We start from the raw sequence: 11,542 nt of genomic DNA on the forward strand, positions 1-11,542 counted from the left end.
ATATCTCCTCCATGATAAGTCTGATTTTTACGACGATTATATTTTTGGAGTTATACTAAGGTGTATATTCTGAATATGTTAACCTGCTCATAAGATGATACGATTTTTCGCGTTCTTATGTTGAGCCTAATTGTCGTGATAATGGTGTTTGGTAATTGAATATATATATATATATATATATATATATATATATATATATATATATATATATATATCATTAGATACAAATAAGATAGCATTAGATACGAATAAGATACGTGGAAAGTAATTAGATGACTATGAGGACATTCTAAAAGTACTTACGAAGAATTAGAGAATGAATTTGAGTTAATAAGTTTAGATGGAGATCTTTATATAAAGAGCAATACAAGTTGTTGACTTCAAAACAGATAAAGATAATTATGAATTATAATTGTATTATAACATCATTATGAATGAAGAGTAAGTTTTGTTTGGAATGAACTCCAAGAAAAACATAATTGCATAGTCTACTATAAAATAAGAATACATTGCAACGTCAAAAGGTCCAATCAAATATGATTGGATGAATGAGTTCATTTAATAACTAAGTTGAGTCCCTCCATTAAAGGATAACCTAGAAATCTTTTGTGACTTCAAGAGTTTACTTTATCAATCTAAGAGATTTTAAGTCACGTTAGACCACAAATCATATTCTCCAAGATATTTAACTATACTTAATAAAGTTAAATATTAAGATGATCGTATTCGTGGTATTCACAAAAATTAAATTTTGCCAAACCAATTAATAAAGTGCTACCTTTAAACTAAGTATTAATGGTCAAACTTGAGCTATAGGAGTTTGTTATTATAGAAATGAGATTTGAGTTGGATTTAGTATCTGGATATTGGAATATTATTACAACAACTATTATATTGTTTTGATATATTGGGATATCATCTTCATATCAATATTTGTTGTGTTGTATATTAACATGTTTAATCCATGAATAATCCAAATTATCCTAGAATTTCGTATTCGGTTATAATATTAGGAACAATTATGAAGTAAGACTAATATGAATTGGATTGGTTGACTCTCATAATATGAAATTAGGAAAGAGGTTGTAACCAAGATTCATATGTACTTGTCAAATAATAAGTATTGGACATGACCAACATCAAGATCAACTCATTGATCACTATTATGAGTGATACTAGATAAAAGATATTATCATTGTATCCTTAATACCTCAGATACATTGTAGGACTTGAGTGGTGGGATCACTATAGTTTGACATGGTCAAATGTTGTTCTTTGACCAAGCGTTTATAAAGGCCATTGTCAGGTGTGGTATTAACTATAAAAGACGTGTACATAGTTAAGATGGGATTTGTTCTTCTTTTGTGGTTAGAGTTAGCCAATCTTTTTCTCATGTCCTTAACCTCCTATACTGAGGTATGACATGGTACCATTGAACGAATTAATGGAGAATCTTTGATTGTAGACTGCAACTAACTCTATGATGCAAGGATTAAACCACTTCTTGCTGATGGGTTATCACTATCAATGATTCACACCGATTTCACATCAGCGTGATTAAGACATCCTACTTCTTTCCCACAAGTCTTCTAATATACAAATTCATTATTCAATGTATGATACCATACATTGATAAAAGTTCGAAACTCTATGCCGATGGTTAGACTATGTCCCATAGTCTATCACACGCACCAACCCATTCTTTCCCTTAAATTCTTCTTAAAAGCTTTATGATGCAGTGTCAAATGCCAAGCATTGATTAGAACTTAAAAAATATGTTTTGATGGGTATATCATGTACCGTGATATATTACACGTACCAACCCACCCTCTCCCTTTTTCTTCTAATAGAAGTGGTTAATGATCCAACATATAAAACCATACGTTGATGAGACTATGCAAAATTGTGTAAGTGATCTACTATTGCAACAACACAATAGTGTGATACATCAAATCCTCTCCTATCCTTTAACTTTATTTGATGTTTTATTTCATTTCAAGTTACTTGATGTCTTCTTCAAAAAAATGAAAAATGAAAAATCAAAGTGAAGGCAGAGATTATTGATGCTGTCAAAAAGAGGGAGAAATGTTTAGTTATGCTATAATGTCACTGGATCATTCATTAATAGCAGACACTCTTGAAAGAATAAGGTTATTTACCCAAGGGGGAGCACAACTCAGATGTTGTTTATCTGAGGGGAAGGTAAATATAAGAGGCAGCATATATCAACAATCTACTTCAGATGTAGTTAGTTCTTTTATTATTTCATTCTTTATTAGTTTAAATTTTGACATCGTCAAATAGGGGAGATTTTTGGGTCACATATTTGTATAGATTTGATGATACAAAATATATACATTATAGTTATAATGTAACTGGTCATTGTAGAAAGTTGGTATTGTCCAAGCAAGTGTAAATAATACACATAGACAAGCTGATATGTCAGTGTTTGTTTAGTTTGTTAATGTAAAGATATGCTGATGGAAGTTCATATGCCGAGGACCAAAGATCATCCTCTGATGAGCAAAACACCCTGATGACTCTATCTGCACCAAAGGCACGAATACACTGTTCATTGAAGACTGATTAGTGTGTCCATACACTGAAGGCCTTACACTGATACACTGATGATACATGCTGATGGTTATACTCTACTAAAGTTGAAGATACTCTAGTTCAATGTAACGTCCCAAAAATAATGACATAAAATTTTCCTTTTTAGATTAATAAATCATTAATACATCTTATCTCCATAAAACCAAGGTAATCAAGACTTAGCAAAGACATCATTAAATCAGAGTCATTCACAAAATACGGAAACATGTGGTGTGTGCTCTGCAATCATCCCGAGCCCTTCCATTTGAAAACCGAAGTACCTGAAACATAAACTGAAAACCGTAGTCACAAATATTAGTGAGTTCCCCAATATACCTCATACCACACATACATAAATCATATACTGGTCCGCCGCCCTCCATCGGGCCTCGCCCAATCTCGAGTCCTACTCGATCTCGGGCCCCGCCCGACATCGAGCCCCGCTCAGATTATATATTTGTCAATCACCAAGCCCCGCCTGACATTGGGCCCCTCCCGATACACATATAATCATATAACCATATAATCATATAAACATATACCCTTACTAACACATGCAATAATCACAAAGACTATATCATACCAAACCATCAGCGAGCCCCGCACGGCATCGGGCTTTGCCCGGTAAGGACAAAAACAGATACTAATAACTAGCATACGATATACTCATCAGGCCCCGCCTGGCATCAGGCCTTGCCCGGTAAGCATACCATCTCATAACCCAATCAAGTGTTACGCATACATCTAGCATTCTAACATAAAAATCATTGGCCAACATTGGTATGACTCCCCGACAGACCGCGTCATACTAAACCGATATCATGCCAAAACCTCATTGAATTCCATACCAAACAAAACACTTCCAACCCTTGATTATCTTGATGCTCCCATTGGGAACAAAATCCATGAGCATATACTGTTGTAGAACCCTTATACTTAACATAAGACTCAGATAATCCTTTTTGTAGAGGACTCATCCCCGCAATGGTTAGACTCAAACGAGAGCTATGCAACAGGGTTAAATCATTTACTCTGAGATTATCCAACCCAAGCTGCAAATGTATTACCATATTTTCCGATTAACAAGCGACTCCACATACGAATTCCAAATCACTAATACCGCCTTGACTTACCTCGATGCCCCTTAGCTGCTTTCCAAAAGCAACCGAGACCTCCCTTGTCCCAATTTGTCTGCCACTAACTGAAACATCGGATTCCAGCCTGGCTGCTGTGTCAAAAGACACACACAGTCGCCCCACACGAATTTCGAGGAAAAGCCTCATCCGATAATAATTGCCCAAGCTATCTCGCCACTTATGGCTGCAACCGATCATAGCAGCTTGGCAACCTGACACCACCAAATCCAATGCTAAAAGCGAATGCTACAAGACTAACTGAAGTTTTATATCACAACCGGTCACCAACGACCTACCATTTCATGGTTCCATGCATGCTGTGGTCTTCCCACATCCTTACGAACTAACCCACCCTGGTCTAAACTATCTGAAGAAATCCATGACCAATCATATAATGAAATCCATCTGAAAATCCGAAACCCCATACTTACCTGACCCCACACAGATAGAACCCAATCAAAACACAAGAGCTGATCTGCCAACAAAATTGAAACCATTCATTATCCCTAAACCCTTCCATTGATGCCCTCGACATACTGATACCTCATTTCATATCCTACTGAAAGAAGACCTTACAAATAAACACCCACGATTCCCAACGCGAGTTCCCACTAAGAACCAACTCGGTAGCCAACTCATAATTCGAGACCCAAAGATCTACACTTGCATTTCACCCAAAACCATCTAATTCACGAAAACCTTCTCCTTAGATAGGAAGGTAAAGGTTCCCAAACCAACACTGAGAATACCAGTCTCACACCTGGTCCAACCACCAGTTTCCTAAGAATCCAAATAACAAGGCTACCCAGCCTAAACATCCCTCTACACCACTTACTGATCACACACTCAATCCTAAAACCCAAGATCCAACAACTCGACCCAACGGTCTCTACCAGGTCTCATATGTATTGCCATAATCACATGGGCCTCGCCTACGGGTCCAACCCAAACTATTCGACGGAGCGACCTTGCTTACGAGTCCAACCCATCTAGAGCAACACAGGTCCGAATCCGACCCGGACCCTAACGGTCATCAACCTAAAACAGAGAAATACACCTCGAAAATCCCGACCGACGTGCCCAAGACACGAGCTGATTCCCCCTTTTATGCTTATGACCACCTCCAACCATAGTCTACATTGAGCTAGTGAATGCTACGACCCCATCGTATTCGTACAACACTTCTAACCAACCATGGTTACCACCCCTGGTTCCACCACACCCAAACCATCTTAACCGCAAATATGCTGAATCCAACCCGCCTTTGACTAAAATCAATCAGGTGTTCGGATCATGCTTCGAACCCCAAAGCCTTCATCAGACGAGAACATGCAGCGAAGCTCTAACACAACCGTAAAAATGGATCCATCCACAAACTTGCTATGCATAACAAGGAGACACTACCCAACCGTTGGAAGTTTCTTGAACTCCCACTTACATACTCTTAATCTAAACGGCCACTTGAGTCGTCTCTCCTCCTGACCAAGATGTAAAGCTTTACCTAGTTCACACCCTTCTTTCCTTCCGGAAAACTTGATCGATTCTCCACCACTTGGATTCGACAAAGCTCTCTCATCTCTTAAATCTGATGGATTCCCGACCCATCAACCTCATATAGCATGAACCTCTTATGACCTGCGCTAATCAATACTAGTGTTCCATTGCTAGCCCAACTCAATGATCGCCCAACTCCTGAAATCCTGAAGAATACTCTTGAACCCCTAACCAGACTGATAATCCAAATCACTTCCCTTGATACCATACCAATTCCTTGAGTTCTTATGCTGGCGACTAAAACCATAACTCTTGCCCTAAACTGACGAATCTTCACCCCAACTTCCATTCTCAAAGAATCCTTGAATTCTGACCGTCTACAACCCATGAAAATATAAAACTCCCCTGATATTTACAATAACCAAACAACTCATGCAACTTACACCACCACCTTCCTACTACCGCTCCTCTCCTAGCAACGGTAGTGTTTGAACCCCAAAAGTTCTTCCATTGATGGCTGCCGATCATACCTGAACATGTTGAATCCACTAAACCCTAAATTCAATGGAGAACTAACCCGCTAACCCTAGCCAAAGATCCTCCAAGATAAATACTCTTGGATTGATCTCGACCAAGACCCGGAACAACAACGGAACACGCTGAACCCACTCAACAATATACAATCCCTCTGAAGATTCATTGAAGACTCTCGACATGCAGAATGACATATCACAATTCTTGGTAATATAATCCAGACATTATTAGGGAACCAACATGGGATATAACTTATACAAACCCAACAAAATTCGAACGCAATAAAAATTCTCGATAATAACCCAGAAGAAGACAGAAGATGACATACCCACAAAAGCATCCGAAGAAATCATGACCTCTTCCTTCTGAGCTATCCTAACCAACATGAGGACATGGTGCGAACTCCCTTACGATCCCAGATGACACGTAACAACAAGAAGATCCTCCTTCCTGAAGGTATCTAGGGATCCACAAGCTTTGGGCTCCAGATGAGCCCCGAACTGCCACACTACAATCTCGACCCTAAAGGCCCCGAGATGAATATCAAAGAGCTCCAAAATCCCTTCCCTGGCTGAACCCAAGACCACCGAGGTCCATTCCAAAACACCACGAGTAATATCCGATGAGATGAACTCCCGTGACAGCGCATCGATCCGCTCAGTACCTGCTTCTGATCCTAAACCAGAATCTGAATCCCCATTCCTGAGTGCTTAACACCATACCGAAACAACATGCAAAAATCCGAATACACCCAAGAACCCTCATCCCACAGGCTTCTTAGATTCTCCAAGACTCTCCCCGATTCAAGTATGGATCATGTGCTTTTAGTAGTACAGGCCCAATACTACCTTCCACACCTATCCATAGTTTCCTCAAGAATCCTCCTGAATCCTCTAAGTCACCTTCTAAAATCCATACATCAAACACTCGCTAACCAGCGCAACCAACACCCACTGAAATAATCCCTAGGCTTTCCTAGGTTCCCGACCTCACCCTTCCATCAGCTGCTGAAGAACTCCTCAAAATGTCAGTTCGCTATCACATGTAACAAAGCTTTGATAATCCTTCGAGTAACAGAATCATCCCTACAACTGTTAGACTCAAACGAGAGCTGTGCAATAGGGTCAAATCCGTCACTCTGAGATTATCCAACCTTTGCCACATGTGACTAGCCATATTCACTCAATAGCTAACTTACATCATTTATGAGTTCCAAAAAGCACAAAGCAAGAAGCATTCGTGCAGTAACACTCCAATCCATGGAATAATCATAAGCATCCAATCCTACATACTACCATCCATACTAGGAGCTCCCATTCCCGCAACTGATTGCCTTCCACATCCAAATCATACCCAAACCAGCATCCCATGCTTCCTAGGCTACCGGGAATCACATAGCAGGGCAACCTATCACTGGCTAATCAGAACTAGCATGCAAGTCTACAAGCTCATACAATAGGCATACAAGGCATCTCTCCTAGCATTCTATCATGCAAAGACTGAGGAGATCCTTAACCCTAAATAACATGAGATTTACAGATTCATAAATCAAATCATAACAAATATCATGTATGGGTATTTTGGAAGAAACTTACTTGTGCTCGGCTGATTGCACGCACCACACCCTTTCTTGTCTTAGAAAAATCTTTTCTTAAAAATACTTTTCTTTTTGGAAACTTTACCAAACCCTCAGTTTGAGTTCAAACACACCCGAGAGTGTGTCTGAATCCCTCAAGCCAAGGTTGTGATACCAACTTGTAACGTCCCAATAATAATGACAAAAAATTTTCGTTTTTATATTAATAAATCGTTAATACATCTCATCTCCATAAAACCAAGGTAATCAAGACATAGCAAAAACATCATTAAATCAGAGTAATTCACAGAATGCGGAAACATGTGGTGTGTGCTCTGCAATCATCCCGAGCCCTTCCATTTGAAAACCGAAGTACCTGGAACATAAACTGAAAACTGTAAGCACAAAGGTTAGTGAGTTCCCCAGGATACCTCATACCACACATACATAAATCATATACTGGGCCCCCGCCCTCCATCAGGCCTCGCCCGGTCTCAAGTCCCACTCGACCTCGGGCCCCGCTCAGATTACATATCTGTCAATCACCAGGCCCCGCCTGACATTGGACCCCGCCCGATACACACATAATCATATAAACATATAATCATATAAACATATACCCTTACTAAAACATGCAATAATCACAAAGACTATAGCATACCAAACCATCATCGAGCCCCGCCCGGTATCGGGCTTTCCCGGTAAGCATAAAAACAAATACTAATAACTAGCATACGATATACTCATCAGGCCCCACCTGACATCAGGCCTTTCCTGGCAAGCATATTATTTCATAACAAATGCAAGAGTTATGCAGACATGTAGCATTCTAACATAAAAACCATGGACCGGTATTGGTGCCTTCGACCCACTAAACCCAGTGAGGAGACGCACCTCGCACTACCGAATCATTTAGATAATTCACGGCTGCTGGCTTGACAGATCCATGTGCTATCAATTACAAAGTAAAAATCCATCAATAATCGGATCCGACCCACACTAAGTGCACAAACCAGGTAAAAGACCTTTTTATCATTTTTATAACTTGGCCCAAAACCAAGGCCCCATTCAACAATCCAAAAGCCAAATTCCAAATAAACACTCAAGGCCCCAAAATATCTCATGGTCATCCCTGGTCAAACTTCTGGTCAAAGTCAAAGACAATAGTCCATTTTGACCAAACACGCCGTGTTCTTCTATCATCCAGATAATCGACAAAACCCCAGCCAGCACGCCGTGTTGGCTTGCAAACAAGCCGTGTTTTCTCGAGTTTCCACAGCTTAATACATTATGCTACTATCTCCGATACCAAGAGCTCCAAAGCTCAGATCTAGACCAAAATGAGACTTAGAAGGGTAAAGTTTCCATCTTTACCCATAGGGACTACCAAAAGGTCCAAAAACTCAACCCACAAAGCTTGATTATGCAAGGGCTTAACCAATAAGCACTTGGTCCTTGAAGACATAACCCCAAAAACATCTTCACTCTCTCCTCAACCCAAAAAGGGATAAAAAGCACAAAAAAGCACAAAAGAAGAGATCTAAACATATACAAGACAAGATGCAAACTTGATACCTCAGAAAGCTTCCTCACAAGATGATGATTCTGGATCTAAATCCTTTTCCCCAAACAAGCAACTTCAAGATCTCATCTTCATTCACAAAGTCCAACAATAAGCACCAAGAGCTTCTTAGTTGATCAAGAACACCAACAAGAGACTTAAAGATCAATTTTAGGGTTCTAGTGTCAATGGAGACCGGTAAGGAGACTAACCCTTAGGGCTTAAAGAGATTATATAGGGTGCAACATCCTAAAAATCAGGGTTCCTTCCCAGCTTCCAACACGCGTGTTTAGAGACCAACACGCCGTGTTGATCTTAATGAGAACTGTGCTTTTCCTCAACTAGACACGCCATGTTGGTTCCGCTAACACGCCGTGTCCAATCCTCCAAAATAGGATTCTTTCCTTACAATTGCTCTGTTAGGATATAAATCCTTGAAAGATCGATTAGATTCAAAACAGATAAAGAATAAGAACTCGACAATGATTCAAAGTATGCTGAATGATTAAAAGCCATAGCCTCAGAAGAACTCGATTAAGAATTGCTACTGTATAGGCGTGATTAGGGTTACAAGAATAAATGCCCAAGTTATGAAACACGGTGCATGCATGCACCTTAAATACTCTAACCCTAATAAATGACGGGTGGACAAGCCCAAGTCCGTTTACATAATTAATCAATAAAACAAGACTTAATGACGCAACATTAATTCCCAAAAATGTCCCCCTTTGCATCCATTGAGGCGAGAGGCTCTTCACTGTTGAGTCTTCTTTACGGTCTTGAAGAGTTTGGAAATGGCTGCGAGAAGGTGCATGTGAAAGGCAATGTACCAACGAATCATATCATAAAAATTCTTCTTCGCAGCATCGTCATTCATCTTGCATTGGCCTATGATTTCCAAAATAAATTCCAAGAAAACTGTAGAGAACAGATGCTTATCAGGCAGAGTGAAGAGGCACTTCTTCAAAATAGCTCCTGAACTACGATGAAACATCACGGTCCAGTTTTCTTTTTCAATCTTCCCCATCTGCATTTTGTTGATGTCATTCGTTTTGCTAGTGAGGGGAGCAGTGGGTTTCCTCTTCAAAACTGAAGCAATTTCAATATCAAAGTCTGTAACTTCATAGATATACGAAACCAACATTCGTTTTATATGCGTCAAGACAGGTTCATACTTCTTCTCATCTCCCAGAAGGTAGTGCCGCAAAACGATCCAGTCATAGGGGTTGAGACATGGCAGATTAGCTAAGGAAAACTAATGAACAACACTTTCTGATCCTCGTGTTGTTTTGAACTTAACGTTCATGAAGCTCCCTGTTTGAATAGGCCTTATAATCTGCACGACAACAATCTACTGTGCACTCCATGTAAGGTATTGAGGTTTGCCCTGGGATAAGTAGAACTCAATCAAGGACCGATCGACATTCGTATCAGAAGCTGGAGCATTCACCATTAAATCGATACTGCAAAAGAGGAATGCTTTTGGAGTCATTGGCATATTGAACTGCGAATCCTGTGAGTTCTGTAGATTGAATGAAGCAACAGGTTCCAGCCAATGCATGCTTGGATTGTCAATGGCCCAATTTAGAATTTGCTCCTTGGTCCAAGGTGGAAACAAAGTCTTTCGACTCTCCAAGGTCACCTGAGCTTCGTGTTCAGCTCGTTCTTTCGCTTCTGCCACTCTCGCAATGCGAGCATTCTCCTCCAGGAGTTGATCGCGAGCCTTTCGCTTCAACTTGTCAGCTTCACTTTCTTCTTCCTCGTCACTATTCACCACTTTTTCCTTGCCTTTTGAACCCGAAGGTACATTAACCTTCGGTTCACCAGTGACTTTTAGTGTTTGCTCTTAACGAGTAGAAGTGTTCGGAGCTGGCTGAGTTGGTTCTTTTGATGCTTCTCCCCCTTGTTTTGGAAAGACGGAAGGCTCCGAAACACCCTCAATTCTTTTTAACATGTCAATAGCAGGATGAAACTTCTCAGCCAAGTGTCGTCGAATGGAGATGGTGAGAATAGGATCGTGAGAGTCAAGAATGTTAGAAAGTAAGGCATTCACATCACTAACATAACTTCGAACAACCTCACGCTCAGACTTGAGTTCCTTAATTTCCTTGTTGGCGTGGGCAAGTTTCGCTGCTGAAACTTTGACTGTAGTGGTGTGAGCAGCAAGTTGATCCATAATATTGTTCCCAACTGCTAGATCATCAAAAAGCTTAGTCATTTTGGAAGAGATTGAGGCTTGGAACTCAACATTGTCTTTTTGAAGACCAGTGCGAACTTGCACAAGAACTTCCTTCTCCTTTCGTAAAGTGGTGTTAAGACCCACAATCGCTTCATTTGCTTTAACTATGGTGGACTCAGCGGATGTTTTCAAAGTAGTCATGAAGTCCTGATCTTCAGTGAGGAGTTTTTCGACTTTTTCAGTCACCTCGGAACATAAAGCAGTAGAGTTAGAAACTACCTTGTTCGCTTTATCCAGGTTCGCAAGGTGTTCCTTGGTCATCGACTGGAAAAAGGTCTCAACTGCTGCCTTTGAATAAGCATCACTAGAAGAAGATTGAGTAGAATGGATCAGAGAATCAAGCTTTTCTGGGATAACCTTGAATTGACGTTGAGTGACCGGAGCATTATCGTCACTATCCTCCTGAA

Source organism: Lactuca virosa, chromosome 8 (genome assembly GCF_052849685.1).
Source record: "Lactuca virosa cultivar CGN04683 chromosome 8, Lactuca_virosa_CGN04683_v6, whole genome shotgun sequence".
Taxonomy (NCBI): domain Eukaryota; kingdom Viridiplantae; phylum Streptophyta; class Magnoliopsida; order Asterales; family Asteraceae; genus Lactuca; species Lactuca virosa.